Genomic DNA, 21,626 nt, shown 5'->3' with positions numbered 1-21,626 from the left:
ACAAAGAGACTGTCAGATAACCTCATGTGCAGCTTGTCTCACAGATCTTCTAACCTCAGTCACGGAAGGGACCGTGAAAGGTTGGAGTCAGAGAGGGCACTTTGGTAGGTATCCTGCCTACTATCATTATGAGATTGTAACTGTTGCCACAAGGGTTACAGTGCACAATTGTTCTAAATGTCTTTGTATACTGCAACATTAATAGCACCCTTCACTGAAAATACCTGAACTGAATAATTTGGGGGTTGCCCACATACTTTTGACCTTAACGTGTACATCGGATGTGGTGACAGGTTTTACATTAAGAAGAGTTCTACCATTTCCTTCCGACAGTTACACACTGGTCTTCTCCAGAGCCTCTGATGGTGAGGATGTAGCGCTGCTTGTTACTGCCAGGTTGTGGTCCTTGGGCACACCAGGATGGGCAGGAAGGTACATGGTACCAAATCATTAGGCATAAGAATTGTCAGGGTCAGGGCAGGCAGCAAGCAAGAGAAGTCAGGTCACAAGCCAGGGGTCAAATACCAGGCATTCAGGAAATAGACACCAGTGACACAAGGACCACTGCAGACTCGGAACACAGGAGACACTGGAAGCAACAGGAGGCACAGGTGACACAGGACCAATCACAGATAGAGAGGAACACTGGAACGACACAAAGGAATTGGCTGGGAAACAACAGACTGGGCAAGGGGTTAGCACAGGAGTTGGACAGAGGAAACACTGAATTAACCAACAGGTGTACAGGAACTGTTCAGCAGAGCTAGGAAGCTGGGCACTAGTGGAGACACATTTCACAAACCCTGAGTCTGAGCTAGCTAAATAGCCAGGGATGATTAAGAGGCTATTTACTGATTGTCCGGCGGGATGAGCGAAACTGATAAAACTTGGAACACCAGGCATGCCCAGAGTCTGAACTGCCCACATGCACAGGATAGAGACACCTATGCTATAGTGAGGAAGAGGTATGTGTGACAGTTGAAGATGATCATTTGTGATCATCTTTGGTGTAGATCTAGTATCAGCACATTTGTCCCTTGACAGGAGTGAGCAGTAACAAGGACTATATTGGACTCTTCAGAGGGATGCTGCTTATCCTACCCCCTTCCTTTTCCATAGAACATTACAGGAGGTGAGAAAGCTGTACAAATGTTGCATCCCTTCCGCAACAATCACTAATGATTGTCTATAGCAGACTTTCTCTATTTTTTTTAACATAGGGGCCCTTTCAGGACTTCATAGATATCCTGCTATAATTACTACATCCACAGCTCACAGTATATTATCATGGTGATTAGTGGGAAGATTGTCATTTACATTGCTGGACATTGGGAAGAATATTACCCTTACAGATAACCAAAAAGATCACTGGGGGTCACTGAGAAGCAAAAAGATTTCTGCCTACAGTTTTAAATGAATTTAGTTGTTATGTGTGGTGATTTCGAGCTTTCTCCATTTAGTAGAGAGTCCTACAAGATTTTTTCAACCCAACAAAATTAGTTAGATTAATAAGAAAACATGGCTTTTGTTTGTTTGTAGTGCCGAGACAGAAATACTTCTAACTGGAAGGCTCTGTATTGTACAACATGCCTGATTCCTTTTTTTCCCTACATGGAGCAGGAGGGTTCATTATCACGTTTAACCAGGGAGATAGAGTAGAGGTTGCTTTTAGGCTCACACCAGTTTGCACATGGCATCCATGAAAGGTGGAGGGTGATGGTATTGTCCACTTTGTAATATGCATTACCATGAGTTTCAATATACACTCCTGAACTAAAATGCAATCATATTTATGAATCCTATTTATGATGTGATGATTGTGGGTAAATTACTGCCAATCAACCTAAATACTGTGGATACTTTCTGATAAAAGGCAAATACATAAAACTGGTGTTCAAATACATTGGATCCAATATTAAAGGTGACATGAAACTTTTTTGAAAAAATCTAAAATGTTAATAGTGCCTAAGCAGTATCCTTATTTGCATGTTGTATAATTTAGAGATGTATACTGAAATTTGTGGTTGTCACTCCTGTGCTGCTTACAGTTATCTTTGCTGGAAAGAAAGCTGTATCTGAAGATATGCAGTGTAAGGATTTCCCTGATTCAGTGGATCTTTGCTCCTTACATCTCTTCACCTGCTTATTATTATTACACAGTATTTATATAGCGCAGACATATTACGCAGAGCTTTACAACGTCCATAGTCATGTCACTAACTGTCCCTCAAAGGGGTTCACAATCTAATGTCCCTTACATAGTCATATGTCTTAATACATACTAAGGTCATTTTTTTGGGGGAGGGGGAGCCAAATAACCTAACTGCATGTTGGTGGAATGTAGGAGGAAACCAGAGTACCCGGAGGAAACCCACACAAACACAGGGGGAACCTGCAAACTCCATACTCCTGGCCAAGTTTTGATCCTGGGATTGAATATTCCTCCTACAGTCATCAGTTGACAGCTCTGACGTGAGGAAGCAAAGCCTCATTCTTCAACTAAGATGGTTACCTTCACACTAAAGTATGATGCAGAACAACACATGGTAATCAATAATGGGGAAATGGTCAGCTGCACAGAGCTCATAAACAATATTGGTGATTGATCTTAAATGCTTTGTTTTTTGGGCACAGCTTTTTTAGGACTTTAGGCAGAAACCTCCACGAGTTGAAAAGCCACATTGATACCTAGATGGGATTACATTTGAACAAGTAGAGTAATATAGTATTTTAAAAGGATAATCACCAGCCATAGAGGTGCAGAAAGAGTCTCCATTCTTGTTCTTGTAGGATCTGAATAAGTGAAGCAAGGTCAAAGCGATTTACTGCATCCCAAAACATGAGGGCATAGGATCCTATTAGTGTTTGTACTCACAAGTAGGGATAGGGAGGGACTTTTTTATGGAATCATTTACATGGTGGAACATATTTTTTCATGCTAATGTGGATTTTCCAGGGAAGCACCTTTTGTTTTTGCCAAGCGTTTTTCTGCAGAAACACATACAACACATTTCTATTTTTTTGTCCAAAATAAAGCTTTATTGAAATAGCAAATAACAGTGTGCAGTATGTTACATTTGCAAGAAATACGTACATATTGTCAAATACAATTACAATGGGGAGGGGGAGCCAAATAACCTAACTGCATGTTGGTGGAATGTAGGAGGAAACCAGAGTACCCGGAGGAAACCCACACAAACACAGGGGGAACCTGCAAACTCCATACTCCTGGCCAAGTTTTGATCCTGGGATTGAATATTCCTCCTACAGTCATCAGTTGACAGCTCTGACGTGAGGAAGCAAAGCCTCATTCTTCAACTAAGATGGTTACCTTCACACTAAAGTATGATGCAGAACAACACATGGTAATCAATAATGGGGAAATGGTCAGCTGCACAGAGCTCATAAACAATATTGGTGATTGATCTTAAATGCTTTGTTTTTTGGGCACAGCTTTTTTAGGACTTTAGGCAGAAACCTCCACGAGTTGAAAAGCCACATTGATACCTAGATGGGATTACATTTGAACAAGTAGAGTAATATAGTATTTTAAAAGGATAATCACCAGCCATAGAGGTGCAGAAAGAGTCTCCATTCTTGTTCTTGTAGGATCTGAATAAGTGAAGCAAGGTCAAAGCGATTTACTGCATCCCAAAACATGAGGGCATAGGATCCTATTAGTGTTTGTACTCACAAGTAGGGATAGGGAGGGACTTTTTTATGGAATCATTTACATGGTGGAACATATTTTTTCATGCTAATGTGGATTTTCCAGGGAAGCACCTTTTGTTTTTGCCAAGCGTTTTTCTGCAGAAACACATACAACACATTTCTATTTTTTTGTCCAAAATAAAGCTTTATTGAAATAGCAAATAACAGTGTGCAGTATGTTACATTTGCAAGAAATACGTACATATTGTCAAATACAATTACAATTATTATTATTATTATTATTAAACAGGATTTATATAGCGCCAACATATTACGCAGCGCTGTACATTAAATAGGGACAATGGATAAACATACATGTCTGTTCATATTTATAATACATTTTCAAGTTTCAACAAGTTTAATCATGTAAAATAACAAAATAAACATGTAAAAAAACAGCAACAACAGCCACTTTATAAAGGGTAACCAATAGTAAATTAGTTAAGGTGTTGTAAAAAGTGTGCTTTTCCATTTGCCCTTGTGGCTTAAGGATAGAAAAAGACAGAAAAAAGGAGGGGGTATTGTGCAGAAGAAAATATTTGTATCATTTAGAAGGACGGACTCTCTATGAAGTATCGTTGTACACATTTCTATATTCTTGGGAGTGAAAGTTCCACCATAAGGCCCCAAGTGGTATAATATTTTGTTATAGCATCCCAGGATGCATGAAGCATTTCCTTCATTTCTGAAATACGTTCAATTTGAGTAAACCATTCACGTAAGGTTGGCCTAGACATTGATTTCCATAGTCTCAGAATGCACAATTTGGCGGCATACAACACATTCCTTATGTCATTCTCTTGTCATTAAGCAAAGGGGTAAACATCCCCGGGCATGAGATTGTTGTGACAGACAAATGATTTGTACTAATGGGCAGTATGATTGACATTGACTAGGAATATTTATAACCTTCTTTAAAAGTTGGTAGGTATGTGTTTGTCTTCTGGCATTGGACAGCCAAATACCAAAATAAACCCCCAACAAATTTTTATATCTATTTTGGTGGCTCTGTCCTTCAACCTTGGGACCCACAATTTTCAGAAAAGACGTGTTCTGGTATGTTACAAAAAGAGGGGATGCACACTTGCTTCCCCTATTTTGTGTGGCCACAAAAGCTGCATGCCTGGATAAGGGCCTGATTGAAATTAAGGAAAAAAAAAATAGAATAGATAAATGTATACCCAGTAGCCCCCAGACTTATTTTCCATTTTTCAAAACAAAGATTGTTACTCATTACCATCCGCTGGTGATGGATTCATGGTAGACCATGTGTACATGATGGATCTAGTTTATCAATGTTGTCCAAGACTGCAAAAGATAGACTCCAATGCGAGGACAGGGGTGAACCAGCAAACCTGGAATGCATTTCTTAAAAATAATTTGCTGATAGCAAACATTTCAATCGTGTACCAGATCCATTCAAGGTTTGCTGGATTATCTGGGTTCTCCCAAACCAGGGAGAGCTCCAGTCTTGGAGAGCTTTAATAAATCAGGTCCCAAGAATGTTGAAACAACCACTTGTAGAAATGGAAGCCTACAAGAAGGAAGGGTGCACACCTGTGAGGGAAAGATTATTAGAACCCTTTAACTGGAAGTGCAGAAGCAAAAACCTTCATACCAAGAACACCCTGGTCTTGGTATGAAACATATTAAAAATTACTTTTGAGGTTACATTACTATTCTTCATCTTGGGTTTATATCTACTATGTTCTCCAAACTGAAACCCACTGATCTGTCTATGCTGGGACACATTCTCACCACAATGAGCTGTATTTCAATAAATATTGACGAATATGCGTTAGGCATCCTATTAAATATCAAAAGCACATCGGGGCACAATAAAGCTGGTCAATAGATCCAGGCCTTTTTTTTGGATCCAAAAAATACCCCAAAGGGAACTTTGAGCTCCATGGAAATGGCTACCCTGTCGAAAGAGATGCATCCAACAAAATTTTGTTTAAAGTACATCCAACTTCCTTTGGCATATCCCATGAGGTAACATATGAATAATCTACTGGGGGGTAATGTAGGTATATACCCAATAACTAAACAGATGATACCTGAGATCTGTACATACTATATATATATATATGTTTTTTTCTGTATATATATTTTAATGTATACCTCATCTAGTAGTCTGAAATTCAAAAAATGTTGAGCCATACTCATGATATCCCTTCTGATACATATATAAATATATATATATATATATATATATATATATTTTTTTTTTTTTTTTGGAAACAACTTTGAAAACAACACAGAGGACACTACCCTTGATCTGTGCTCCAAATATATATTTCTATTTAGATATTTATAAATATATATATATATATATATATATATATATATATATATCAAACTAACATTTTTATAAAATCCATCCATTTTACACTATTTTGTCTTCATCTGGCATTTACTTGCAGCCCCTAAGCAGTTCCCTTTGCTATTCTTGCCTTCTCTGATGCTGATTGTTCTTTGGTGTGAGCTCAATACGTGTGTAATGAACCTTTGAAAAAGAGACTTGTAAAGCAATTTAGCAAATGCGTACCCTGTGACATTTTTTTCATCCAGACGTCTTTCTGCCTAAGTGTTCAGGTCAAAAAGGGGGATGACTTGGAAGTGAATGGTGAGCAATTTTTCTCTTCTTCAAAACAGAAGAAGCAACTGAAAATGGTTATCACAATCAATTTAAAAACATTTACTAGTTTGTATTCATTAACTATTCATATTTAAAAGGTAAAGCACCCATAGGCAGCTCAATGCACCCAATGATCAACTAATAGGAACTAATTATATTCTACATTGTTAAGTCAGTGCTGTTGGTAAATGTTTTGTTTTTGTGTTTTTAAATGTTGCCTAATGCTTAAAAAACTGACCTTTAGCAGCAGCGGTATAATTAAGTCTTATAGACTCTTATGCAGAATTTGGACCCACAATCTGCCCTGCTACTGCTGGTCTTATAGATATAGATCCAAAGTACCCAGTGTTAATTTTTGACAAAGCACCTATAATTTAGCACAATTTAAATCGGGAGCTCCTCTTTAGATCAGAGTTCTCCATGAGAGAAACCCATCCTGACACCTGGACCCCAACTTCATATCAGAGTCCCCCTTTTACTCTTTGATCCCCCTATATCAGAGGTCCCTCTTCATATTTAGGGCCCCCTTTACTTCATAATCTTACATTTACATCAGTAGTCCCCTCGACCTGTGTTAGTGCGGACCCTCAGCAGCTCACCTGTGAGTTTAACTGCACTGGCCACACACTGTTATTAAAGGAGCCAACGGTAGACGTCTTCTACTTTGCCTGGCCCTGAAAGCATAGCTAGAAGAAAGAAGCCAAAAGTAGAAGACCTCCTCTATTATGTACAACAATGAGCAGCCAAACAGTGGTCATGAAGGGGGCCCCTGTAGGTCCTTGGAGTAAGGAGCCCAGTCTTGGCCAAGACCTCTGCAACCCCATTGCTTCCTTGCAGTCACTTCCTCTCTACATGCACACAAGAAATAGCTTGGTATGCTCCATAGCCTGTTTGGTGTTAAATATGCTATGAGTGAGGAGGTGTCTTGAACATTTTAGTTTGTAACAGATAATTTAGTTATTGTAGTTTTCTGAATTATTTGCATTGAGATTTTTTCAATTGTCTAATTGCCATCTGTTTCTTAATAATTCAGTATTTGGTCTCTTACCACTCACTACAACTCCTGATGAAGTGGCTGCAAAACGCTTTGAGTACTTTGGATAGGACTACTTCATGATTTAAGGATTTTAGTGTTAGGATGCATTGTATGTACTATAAATCATGCTAATGTTACATGCAGGGGATTTATTAATTAAAGCTACATTTTATTGTTGATTTGTGTCTGAAAAATTGCCTGTTATCTATCGTTGTCTATTTAATTACCATTTTAGTAATGTGGAAAATTTGTGTTTTTTAAACCCTATCAGAAAATAATATTGAGTTATATATCTATCTAATATTATATTTATATGTATCTATAGATATTTATATGTAATGGGGTTTAGATTAACTTGAAAAAATGTGGCTGAGAACTTGAGAATTGTACATAGAGCTCTCCAAAGTGCTTCATATGAATTTTATAAAACTTCATATATTATATTTGTGTTGGAGTACAATGTCTTTATTAATAGCATGAGTTGTAAAATCCGCTGTCATACATCTGCCCCTTTGGCAACACAATATTTGCATATATGTCACACAGATATGTTTCTTGCAGCCCCCTCCTCTCTCTGACACAGAACACATCCTTCCCTTATAATGATTTTATTCCAGCCGTCTGACGGATTCTTCTATCCCCTCTGACAGCAGCATGTTTCTGTAATTCTTCTTCTCTTCCACTGCAGATCCCCCCTGCTCATCACAAGCCTCTCCAGCACCAATGACTACAGTCTGACTACAGGCAGGATCATGAGTGCATATCCATAGCAAATGGCTTAAATCTTTCTCCACAACTTGGACCATGGAGGAAAAATATGTGTCAACTCTACATCCACTGGTGGACTATGCAGCCGGAATCTTTTTGTTAATTATAGGTAAGTGTTGACTTATTGGGATTGGTACGAAACATTGGGGACCACACACTTTACAACATCACATTGGAGAGTCAACTACATTTAGGTTGGGCTGTACAAAGTCGAAAATCACATCCAAAACTGGCTTGCTTGTCATGAATCCGATCCATGTTTCTGTTCTGATTGCATGTCGAATTCTTCTTGAGCCAACAGGATTGCAATTACGTTTACCAGAAATAATTGTTCATGATTGTTTTGGGTGATAGTTTAGGAATGTTGACCATACAAACAAACTATGCTAAGCAGCTGGTTCTGTTCTATGGAAGGATGAGCAGAGGCATCCCACCACACAGCTGTCATTAGCAATCCAACTCAGCAAGCAACTCAATGAAGTTGGGGGACTGCTGTATAAATACTAGATTTTTACCTGAGATGATCATGAACTAGTGTTTTAGGTAACTAAAATCAGTAAGGACCCCAAAGCTATGCCATGGCAGATTGATGTTGTTGAGGGACCACTGTGCACATTTTGGATTGTCACCTAAGTCAAGCACCACTATTTGTCTGATGTGTGTATAATGGTGCCCTAATGTTGTTCAATATTCCACCATTGCAGATTGCTGATTGTCCCATTGGGAACGACCACTGCTCACTCCTATACAGGAGAGCACAATGTGGTGCCGCTTGCTCGTCTTACCCTCTCCATAGATCAGAACAGTGCTCTGTGTATAGAGCTCATTCATTCATCTTTCCCTGGAACCAATCACAAAAAATCAATTTAAACTTCTGTACGGGGCTTTAGCCTTCTTATACCAGCATCAGATGTTCCCAGTATTCTAATGCCATTCTATAGATAGTTGGAGTGTGAGAAAAATTAGGATTGTGTTTAGTTGGATTTATTCCGTATCTTCAATCAATATCTTGCAACTGTTAAATTTTTTAAAACCAAAACCTTCTTTCTGGCTCTGATGTTGTGTCTGATACATATGTCAATAGAAATAAATGCTACATAAAAAATAAATAGGACTTAGCTGCAGAAATACTTATATTGTACTGAACTTTTTTGATTGCTGTTTTTCATATGTTGGAATGGAGGTATGTAAAATGAATGGTGGGTTGGGGGTTAGAGCAAAGAGATTTCAATGGAAATGTAGCCACAACCTAACCGATTACTTTGCATGGTCATAATAATTATCGGATGGGTGGCAAGGAAAGTCGATTCTTTTTTTTAGTAAAAGGTTTTCCTTTTTTGGAGGCTATGTAGAGGAATAAAATTAATGTTGTTCTTTTCATTGAGCAAAGGACAATCTGAAAATGCAGTAACCTGATTATTTTTGTTTCTTTAGTGCTTTATCTTAATTGTGTATGTTCCTATTCAGAAATAAATAATTGCATGCATTATGTCTCCCTGTTACATTACATAAATGTACTTTTATATAAAGCATGAACATGACACATGTAAGATTTGCAGCTACCCTAATATATTCTTTGCATGTTCTTCCACCTTTAAGAAGGTGATCTTACTGTTCATATCTTCATTGCTGAAAATGTTACTGGTCCTCTAGAGTAGGTAACTACATATAGTTTATGTATACAAATTCCGACTTTTTGATACGTTGAAATATGATATACAGGTTATAATTAGGTTTCCTGCACTTAGGAACTTTAATGTTTTTGGAACACCTAAGGTATTACTATTTGGTCTTTTTTGCAAAGCCCAGTACCCAGTAACAAATCAGAATTCATAATTTATTTTTTTGACAGTCAAAACCGGAGAGCTGTTTGGGTCTTATGACCCAGGCGCATCATCTCGTATAGTGATCTTGCATAGTTAACAAAACTTATTATTACCTGGACTGCTTGAGCATAATGAGGTTGTGGATCTGGTCTCATTCTAGGAGAGATGCGGTAATAACTTTAGTTTTAAAATGTAGTTTTAAACTATTTCATGCTTAAAGAGGAACTATACTCAGAAAAAAAAACAAAAAACAAAAACACACTTACCTTCAATCATGCAGGGCAGTCCAATCACTCCGGAGGTGTCTTTCATCGGGTCCTGCGTCCAGTCGGCATCAGTCCCGGAGCCGGCGCTCCGGTTGCCGCCATCTTCGTCTTCTCTTCCGGTTTCCCCATCCTACATCACCTGACCCAGTCACAGGATCGGGTGACATAGGATGAAAAAAAAAGTTGCTGATCTCATTGCGCATGCCAGATGTTCAGGCATGCGCAGAAGGAGCACCCAAGAGCCTCCCTACTCTACCCTTTTATGTAAAGTGAAAGTGCCCTACTGCTGCAGGCATTTTTGGGGTCTTGATCATTCCTGGTAGCTGGCTACGAATGGCAAGCTCTTAAAATCTCCATTTAAAGTATAAAAAAAATAACCTGTGATACCTTTCCAGGCTACTGCTACAATGCTAATTCCAGAAGGAATTTGACTGTATGTGTATGCATGAGATCGGCACTTTCTTCAGCCCAAAATCGCCCCCTGCAGGCTTCCTGTTCAGTCTTCACTGCTGCGGCAGTAAAGAAGGAAGGGGAGGAGTCTCTGTTCTTTTTTCCTAAAACTTTTAGATGTTGGTAAATGGTACTAAAACAATTGAACACAAACCAGTCTGTGGTTTAAATGTGTCATTGTTAATGACTGGACAAATCTGATGAATAAATTCCTAATATTGGTCATCCACATACACACTTGCATTTCCCAAAAATTGTTTTTCCTGTAATTTTGTGGAAGTTGGAGACACTTCCTGTAACAGTAGTTATCTATCAATATTACTAATCTGTTTGATAAATTTGCTTGGCCAAATTGGACAACAATTGGACAAACAATTAGACAAAGTGTATCTAAACCTATGAAAAAATATGTAATATGAGTCATCTTATCTGTCAAGGTGGAGAAACTCTTTCCTGTCAATAAGCTCCCGGTAAAAAAACTTGTTTGGAGATCGGGATTCAACTCTGGTTTATTGTTAGCGTTTACCTAGATATTTGATTGGGCAAAACCTATATTTAGGTTATAGTTGGAGCCGGCTATGTTGGGTAAGCCCTTAATCTGTGTCTGGTCCTCCAATGACAAGCTTTCCTTGCTATCATTTGCAACACTATTCCTGTACATTGGCAGTTTTGGGTGTTTCGGAGTTTTCCCATTAGACCATATAGGCCACAGCCTAGAGTACCATGGCCCTAGGGCAAACATAGCTGCACAGTCTGTTCTAAATTTATGTTTTGTTATGTTTTATTGCTACTTATAATCTAGGCAGAAAGAGCATGCCAGACAATCGAGATTGGACATTTCAGCAACCATAAGCACTGCTTTCTCACTTAAAACTTCACAGATTCTACCAGCAAACTGTAGGGTGTATATTCTGTATAGACAGTAGCTAGAACATTAGGAGAAGAGCAAATGGTGACCAAACTGACTGTTTGTACCTTTCTAGGCTTAGCGTTGGTTATTCCATTTCAGCACTGACTGCGTTTCTGCAGATGTTTCTGGCTGTATCATAATGGAATTCATTGTGTTTCTGATGACAGGTTTACCAATTAATGATAATTGCTAAGAAGTTATTTCTCATTTGTCCTGTTTTTTAAGCAATTCTATTTTCTCAATGTATAACAAATGTTTATTCCACTGTCTCAATGAATATTTAATGTGTAAACAGTGTTCTGTGGGTACAATTGTTTTGTGCTTTGGTGGGGAAGGGGATTTACAGAATCCTCAATTATTGGGTTGGGAATTTAGAGGATTGTTGCTGCAAATGATCTTTCATGAACAGTGTGTAAATAAGCACCGGGAAGGGGAGGAACACTCCGTTGTGCTCTTCTCCATGGGAATGAACAGGGTCGTTCCTGTTTGGCCAATCTGAACGATGTTGGGGGACTGCTGTACACTAATTTTTGCCCTAACCATAATATAAGATACATTACAAAACCAACAGAAAGAAAGGTAACCCCTCATAATGGACGCAGCATTGATCCCACCCAAGGCCTGTTTTAGGGTAGAGCAAACTGGTCTATTGCCCAGGGCCCCTAACTTCTCCATGGCCCCGAATGACAGAATGATAGGGACGCAGGGAGCTAGAATGCTGTGCTTATGAGGCTTCCAGTTATTTTTTCCCAGGGCCCCATTGAATCCTTAATTTCACCAATAAAGTCACAGAGAAATAAAAGATATAATCAGGTAACTGGACTTTCCAGAATAAGCCTAGAAACTGAAATTTTAGCTTTGGTATTTTACTCTTACAAAAATATTATTAGAGGTTGTACACATTCAATACATCAGCTGTATGTAAGCTGTTCTTATGTACTGAATTATGATTCTATGCAGCATTTCCCACCTTGGTCCTTGAGTTAACAGCCACACCAAGCAATTGATTTTAAATCTACACAATCTACAGTTCGGAAACGATTATTGTATATTCATTGTTTGCCTTTCTTAATATATTTTCCTGCCTTGGTCAATCCAGCCTGGGAAACTGCTTGCAAAATTTAATGAATTAGATATGAAATTAAATAAGATCACGGCTGAACAGAGCTGTCATTGTGCATAAAATGGAATTCCGGTTTAAAAAAAAAAAAAAATGACTGACTAAAAAAAGAGTTGCTGAGAATTAAATACTAAGCAACACAATTACTAGCAGGAAAACACACTGATCTCCAATAAACACTACTATGATGCTAGTAAGTAAATCCTATGTAGCTGTAGCCAAATTCAGCAGGCATTGGCAGTGCTTCTATATGGTTCTGCAGCATCTTGCCACATGATTCTATGCTATAGAACTGAGAGTGGTCAAGGAGACCCTGCTGTTACCCTATAGGTTCATGGTTAATGGAGGTTAGGTGTTTCCGAGGTCATCTATGAATTAGGTTCATGGTTCATTTACGAATTAGGCTCATGGTCTATTGAGATTGAGTGTCTTTGAGTTTTGGTTCATTTTGAAGGTAATTCTACAAAATGGGTTCGAGGTTAGGGATTTTTAAAGTCATTGCATGAATGAGGTTCATGATTCACGTGGCTTAGGTGTTTTGTAGGTCATTTTATGGATTGAATTCTTGGGTAATGGAGGTTAGGTGTTTTGGAGGTCATTCCAAGAGATAGAATATGGATTAGGGTAGGTTAGGCATTGGGATTTTTAATGGGAGAGGTTTGGGGTAACAAGTTAGGTGTAAAAGTGATGATAAGTGTTGGGGATAGGTTATCATTAAAAATCATGGATGATAAAAGGTCTCTGACAGTTCCGAAATCTGCATCCTGATGCCCATGGTGTGTTTCAGTGCCCATAAATCATTTAAAGAAGCGTTTATGACTGCCAGATCATTGATTATGTAGAGCAGCCTTAGTCTGTCATCCCTTAGCAGAAAGCAGATCTGTCATAGTCTATGCCTGAGTGCCCTGCAGCTGGACTCATGATGATATGGGCATTAGAAGAGCACAGTCTGTCTCTTGGTATATTTGTCTTCCAGCAGACTGGCCTGAGACGGCTTCCATGGTTACTCCTGGTATAAGGCATTCTGCCTCAATTTATCATGAATTCTGCAGCTAGACTTATCTATTCTTCCTTCTGCTCCTTATCTTCCACCTCTCTTTGCTTATCTGTACACTGGCTTACATTTCACCAGAGAACCATTTTCAGTTTTCAAGAAACAATTGTATTGTGCTTTGCTTTTAATTCCCGCCACAGCTCTTGCCCAACTTAATACACAAATACACTCCTAGCCGCTCTCTCTGATCCTCCAATGATCTACTAATAACTTCCTTACTCATAACCTCTTCTCATACACTACTCAAAGATTTTTCTAGAGCTGCCCTAAATCTCTAGAACTACCTTCCTCATCCCATTAGGTTTGTTCATACTTTTTGCAAATTTAAAAGAGCCACTAAAACCCATATTTTCAATTGCCTATAACCCACCATTCCATAAACCCCCCCTTCCGTCCTATTGTATTCTAATCAACTTTGGATAAAGATTTTTTTCCCTATGTATATTCATATTTTTGTTGTTTTTTCTGGAATAACTGTAAAGCTACATCTCTTTCCAATGCAGTGAATACAACCACCACCAAAGTTTCCAGCGTACTCCAACTCTACTGGTGGCAAGTCTAAAGGACTGTAGTGGGGGAGATGTGGAAGTAGGGAGAAAGGAGCTGTCTGAGAATGGGAGGAGAAACTCTAGAACTCTTTGAACTCTTACCAGATGGAGATTTGCAGATGCAGGCTATGTTAGCACATGTGACTGTAGTCCAGAATATGGAGGGATTTGCATCCAGAAGATGACAATGATACTGGCATTTTTTTTTTGTGTTTACAGAGCTTAATGGCACATGTTTAAATCTAAACAGACAAATAAAGGTCAGTGAGTCTGCCCACTCTCAGTATATGGCTTTGTTTAGGGTTGCAATTAGAAATAGAATATCTGAAAGGTCACAGCTGAGCTTGCAGTTCAAAAATACTGTTTTGTAAATTGTCAAGATACACCACCTGTATAAAATAATAATTTGACGTTATATCATATTGGTTCACTTAGGGTGTATTAAAGGTTAGACCGCATCCTCCAAGTTTATAATAAATTATCTTTTCCAAGTGGTGGTGCATAATTGAAACACTCACAATTTAAATTTTAAAAACCTTTGCAATGAATTATTTTCCTCTTCAAACAACATGAAAAACATTAATTCCTATACATACAAATTGTCAATGAATGACTAGGATACTGCAATGATGTTGTTTAGTTTGCTTTTAAAGGTCCTTGACGCGTTTCACCCGTATGCTTCATCAGAAGGACACTAGGTTAGCAGCATTCCAAAAATCTTTTCATGTGTTATCAATCAGGTTCATTATATGAATGAATTGTATTTCAAAATAAAGGATTTTCACTTGTGCATATCACCATAACAAGCTTTTTTGTTTGGATGTCATTGCCAATTCTTTGACTGTGCCTATTTCCCCAAAGAGTGCTTTATAATGTCAAAAATCATCTTACATTCTGTCCTTTTTCAGCCTGATACAATAGAATACCTTAAAATTTCAGAGAGTTCTAGGAAGATACAGTCATGGCTCAACCACCTCCTTTGCTCCATTAAATAACACTTTGTAAGTTTTAAGGGGTGCTCACTTGTTCCACTCTCCGGTCCTGCATTTCTCATCCCCTTCTAGACCTAGTCGCCATTTTTTTTCTCAGTAGAATTAAACTTTACGTCATTTCACTTCCACTTCCGAGCCTAGATGTCAAGGACACATTCCCACAGCCTTGATTAAGCCTGGATTAACTAAAAAATAATACAGGGAACAGTGTATTTGTCCTGAGATGAGCAGCGTTCTTTAAATCATTGTGGACTGCTCTCAAACAATGAAAGATACCTGTGATGTCCTGTGACCTCATTAAAGTGGTATTGTTAGGAGACTCATATGTAGTCCAGCACTCCCTGTTTACTCCTTCCGACAGCGTCAGTTGCAGCAGCTAAGAAGATCATGCAAATAGCTGTGTGTCCTCTGCAGTACAGCTTGCGGCATCCCCAGTTTCCCTTTAGCTGTGAATGTTCCCTCAGCATCCCCGGCTCTGAGACTTTGTGCAGCTGAAGGGGATTTTACAGTATGTACTGCAGCCAATGAGTACATGGCTTATGCTGGACCTTCACATTCTGATGATGGTATGGTTTTCTGTTTGATTACTTGTTTCCATATAAAATGAGAGAGATAATGAGAGCAGTGATGAGTAAACAAAAAACAAAGAAATGTAATGAAGATTACCTTGTAAAATCTCAGATCAACAAAATGAGCTCCAATAGTTTTCCTTTTAAAACACACAACTGCATTGTGTGTTTTTGATGTCATTGATGTGTATTAGACACATATGGTGTAGAATATTTACATTTAATGCAATTGTGTACTTTGTGTAGCCTAGCTCTTTACCCGATCCAGTATTTCAATCCAACCTTCAAATTCCTTAAAGCAAATCTGCAAGGATATTATATAAGCTTATCTATTTTATGTATTGAAGTGAATTGGCCAGGAGGGTATTTTTGGCACAGCCATTGCTGGCTAGTCTTCTGGTTGATATGCCTATCTTCTAATGGATCCACTACGAGTGTTTTCTATATGTGATCCATGAACAAATATACAAGTGTTAATGCATATTTCACAATTCATGAATGCCTTTGAACAACTCCTTGACTAAATGACTTGACTTTTTATTCTGCAGCCATTTTGAGTGCGGTGGGCAACCTGGCCGTACTTGCCACAGCTGTAAAATGTTTATCCCATTTGAAGTCTCCAGACCTCCTTTCAATAAACTTAGCCATAACAGATTTTGGTATGGCCGTCACCATGTACCCTCTGGCTATCTCTTCTGCTTGGAACCATGCCTGGATTGGTGGATACCCAACTTGTTTGTATTAAGCCCTAATGGGATTCTTCTTTGGAGTAGCCAGTATGATGACCCTAACAGCAATGGCAGTAATTCGATATTTGGTGACCAGCACAACCACAAGCACTCGTAAGTATGAGGATTCAAAACATGATAACATATAAGAACTCTGTTCTGTTCTGTTCTTTTTACTTTAAGGACAAGGGGACGCTTTTTGCATCTGGAGGAAAAGAAATCTCTGGATAAGGAAGGGATTCTTGACAGTATAGTGTGTGAAAATGTGGAATAGGCTCATTTTGGTAGTAGTTTCAGCAAGTTCTATAGATTGCTTTAAGAAAAACTGGATGCTTTTCTAGAAGCACAGACGATAACTGGGTATTTAATTTTTAACAAAAGTCAACAGAGACTGTTGATCCAGGGAACATCCGATTGAGATCAGGAAGGAATTTTTTTCCCTGTTGGAGCAAATTGAACCAGGGTATTTTTGCCTTCCTCTGGATCAACTTTGTCTATAGGGTTTTCTATTTAGGATATATTTATTAACTATAAACTAAAAGTAGAGATTTGAAATGGATATACTTTTGGGTTGGGGTTTCTCTACGAGAGGATCTCAGGGGGATACATTCCAAATCAGAAGGTCAGCAAGAAAACGCCAATAAAAATCTAAAAAAAATCTTCAAAAGTAGATTTAACATTTTTGAGTGAGGTTTTATTTCCCAGTAATCAGACTGTACTGTGATACTTTGTAGCAAATCACAAAATAAAAATAATTCAGCAGAAGTTAAGCTGCATCAGATTTCTGTGAACACAGACACAATGTTAACAGGCATTGTGATTTATATAATTGTCACCTCTGAGCCACCATTCCAGTTCAGGTAGAAGATACTAACTTTGGATGGAGTCTGGACAAAGATCCGTTATTACAGAGAGAAGGCAGATGAAGACTTTGTGGAGCAATACTGTCAGTATATTTTCTGCTAGATTGGTCACACTTTCTTTTATATAGAACAATCAGATGGCACTGGCTAGTTTTCCTATTGACAGTTCTAAAACTATAAATGCTAGGGCCACTTAAGCCTTCAAGTTTGTGCCCGCATGTAGCCAAAGGGGTCCTATGGCAACTTGCCTGTCCAACCAGAATCTTGTAACTTTACAGAATTTACTGATAAGTGTAAGTATCTCCTAAAACTGTTTTGTTTTGCAGGTAATGCTATTAAGAAGAAAGCGATCTACATCCTAATAGCTGGCATATGGCTTTATGCATTGCTGTGGGCAATATTCCCATTGGTTGGCTGGGGCCACTATGGGCCAGAACCATTTGGAGTCTCTTGCACCATCGCCTGGGCTGAGTTTCAAAATTCCACCAATGGATTCTCATTTATCATAAGCATGTTCATACTGTGCACACTTACGCCAGCTGCTACTATCATCACTTGTTATACCAGGATAGCCTGGAAGCTTCATAAGGCCTATCAAGAGATCCAAAACTATGACAAGATCCCAAATGCTGCAAGAGTGGAGAGGAAGCTCACCCTGGTAAGTACATACAAAGGCCCAATAAATCTAAAATTCAATATTTATTATATAAATAACTAATATAGTGCATATACACAAATATAAACCAAGGCACCTACTTTACCTGAAAAAAAGGAGTAATACTTTGACTGCAGTATAAACATAGGGTTAAAAATACAGAAATTCAATAGAAAGGCCAATAAAAGTAATGAATGACTTGGTTATAATGGGTCATCCGCTCCTAAATGGTCTTTTGTAGATGGTTTTGGCCACCAGTAGGTGGAGCTGTGCCATATTGGAAACATAAACTTGCTTATTGGCTTTATTCACCTGGGACCATAAAAACAAAATACCAGCTCACCCTTATCTGCTCCCTCCTTGTACACTGCCTGTCAAAAAAAAAGATACAAATGCAGTCTCAAATAGTTCCCTAGACCTACTTTAGTTTAGAATATGGCAGGTGGTATTGCTTTTATAGGCTTATGCAATGTCACAACAGGTTTGCATTATGTTTCATCAAGATCCCGTATCCATGATGGGAGAGTCGGACCGCTGTGCCCAAGTCTTCTCTAGCACATTCCAATGGAGCGGAGTTGTGGGGTGGCCAATCAATGTGTGAACATGATGTCTCATGTTCCCTGAACCACTCTTTTACAATCTGAGCCCAAAGAATCTTGGCATTGTCTTCTTGGAATATTCCTTGCCATCATGGAAGAAAAAAAATTAATGGAAATTTAATGGAAATACCTGCCCATTCCATATATTCAGGTAGGCAGCTAGCCTCATATATTGGGCACATGCCATTGCTGAACCTAGACCTGATCAACTGAAGCAACCCTAGATCAGAACACTGCTTCACAGGCTTGTGTAATCTAACCAGAATGCACAGTCCATGTTTTCCACTTCACTGCAATAGTGCAAATCCAATGACCAAGTGACATTTACAGGTCAGGTGACTAAATTGTCCTATTTGATTTTCACTGTGCTCAGCCAGCTTTGGACTCCAAAAGTCTACAGAACACAATTCATAATTTTGTAGAGCACATTTCTTTATAGATGTGCAGTCTTATTTTCTTTTATGACCATGGTTCAGGGGTGTGTTACATTTTTTAAGTGAGTCCAAATGTATTCAGTTACAGTGGTAACTAGTTTTATTGGGTAATAATAAAAGCATATAATATTGAATTACAGACCTCCTTAAAATGTTGAGTGCCCCATGAAAATGTTAATATGGTACACTGAAATTTCGAGTTATGCCTATGGGTGACAAAATCTACTTTCTCTTGTTCGGTAGTTTGCATATTCTAAGTAAGGCTATATATGAAGAAATCCCCATAGTGCACTCTAGCAGTTATTTTTAATGCAATGATCACAGGAAACAAGGGACGGGGCATATACAAGAATGTAGTCATTCAAATGTCCCTAGGGCAATGTAATGATTCAGTACAACTCCAAATGAGACATCCTAATAAGTAAGCCTTTCCCAGGAAAACCATGAAGATTGCCATTGTTGACCTCAATCTGAAGATGTTGGCTCCATCGTATGTCGCCATTCGTTTCTTCTGTATGCTTATATTTCTCTATTGACTGAAATGAAGTAAAAGCCAGACTGCTATCAGAAAGAAAAGAAGCAATGGCAGCTTCCATACTTCTATCTCGTAAGGTCTACTTGAAATTTGATTTGTTGCTTTGGGTGACTGGATCGTCATAGCCTTATTGAATTGCTCTTATGGATTTGCTCTAAAGGTAACAATTGAACTGATAAATTGGTAAACAAAAAAAATGCACCGCCACCACTTTTTGGTTTTAGTGGAATTTTAGTACAGTGTAATGATTCACCTCTGTTTCAGTTCAGCCCCTCACCTTCAAAGATTTGTATTGCTATGGCAGATATAGGAGGTTAGGTTGTTAACTGGATATGGTGGAACATGCAAGATGGCTCTGAGCTGAAGATGCCAAAAAGAAAGCAGAGAAACCAAGGCTAAAACCAGGTAGCAAGTCATGCTTAACTAACTCTTACATATGCTAACTCCCTAGAGCTGCATAGTAACAAAAAACAACATGAAGGCAAAGGGATCAAAGTCTTAAGCCTGTCACTTTCATTATACAATATTGGAAGAACAAAGTGTCCCCTTCCCCTTCGCCCCTTCCCTACTCTCATCCTTCACAGCTTCATGCTTCCGTTTACATGAAATATTCGTGATAAATGAACACAACAGTAGAGGTCATTTTAAAAGTTAACCTATATTCATGAAAACTATTTTCCTTTTATGTTCATTAGAACATGGTGACTCTTTTTGAGAACAGTTATTAGTCACCAGCTCCAAATGAGCACTTACACTGCCTGTCCAAAAAAAGGGACACACTCATCCTTACACATTATTTAGCCGGACGTCCTTTAGCTTTAGCTATGGCAAACATTTGCTGTGGCATTGTTCCTCCATAACCTTATGCATTGTCACAGCAATTTTTTCCATCCAGATTTCCATTATTCTTCACTGTCATCTTGTATTGATGATGGGAGAGTCTGCCCAATGCCCAAAGATTGTCAATGGGGTTAAGGTATGTACATGGTGATCAATCCAAGTGTGAAAAAAATATGTTACCTGAACCACTCCTTACCCGTTTGATTTCAATGAATCCTTGCATTGTCATCTTGGAATATGCCAGTGCCAATGGTGAAGGAAAAAATCTATTGATGGAAACACCTGGTTGTTTATATAATTAGATAGTCTGTTGCCCTCATTTTTTGGCACATAACATTGATGAACCCAGACCTGACCAACTGAAGAAACCTTAGATCATTGATCCCACAGGCATTCCAGATTATAACACTGCCCCCACAGAAACCCCAGATCAAAGCACTGCCCTCATAGGCACCCCAGATAATAACACCGCCCCCACAGGAACCCCAGATCATAGCACTGCCCTCACAGAAACCCCAGATTATAAACTGCCCCCACAGGAACCCCAGATTAAAGCACTGCCCTCATAGGCACCCCAGATCATAACACTGCCTCCAAAGGAACTCCAGATCATAGCACTGCCCTCACAGGAACTCCAGATCATAGCGCTGCCCTCATAGGCACCCCAGATCATAACACTGCCTCCAAAGGAACCCCAGATCATAACACTGCCCCCACAAGAACCCAAGATCATAGCATTGCCCTCATAAGAACCCCAGATTATAGCACTAACCCCACAGGCACCCCAGATCAAAACACACAGGCTTGGGGACCTTTTTTCTGGTCAGGCAGTGTATACCTTCTACCTCAAGCATCTAAGTTTTCATGTTATTGGTTAAGCCAACGCAATGGCCACAACCAGTGTTCTAATAAATTATGTATTTTGTTCACATTGATCTAAGAATGAAGGACATAGGACAATGTAGGAAGCAGTTCATTAACACTGGTCAGTAAGTGCCTCAGCAATGCAAATGGTTTACAGAGATAGTGTAGTATAAGTAAGGGTGTGGGTGCCGCTCATAGAAAACAAGGACCAAATAGT

General features: G+C 38.8%; 1 pseudogene; it reads left to right on the top strand.

Annotated features, from left to right (window-relative positions):
• The first annotated feature begins 8,037 nt into the window (after positions 1–8,037).
• LOC140329681 (opsin-5-like) lies at positions 8,038–20,433 on the top strand (annotated as a pseudogene).
• Positions 20,434–21,626: the final 1,193 nt, after the last annotated feature.

This window comes from Pyxicephalus adspersus, chromosome 4 (genome assembly GCF_032062135.1).
Source record: "Pyxicephalus adspersus chromosome 4, UCB_Pads_2.0, whole genome shotgun sequence".
NCBI lineage: Eukaryota > Metazoa > Chordata > Amphibia > Anura > Pyxicephalidae > Pyxicephalus > Pyxicephalus adspersus.
This window is presented reverse-complemented; position numbering and strand designations above follow the sequence as displayed.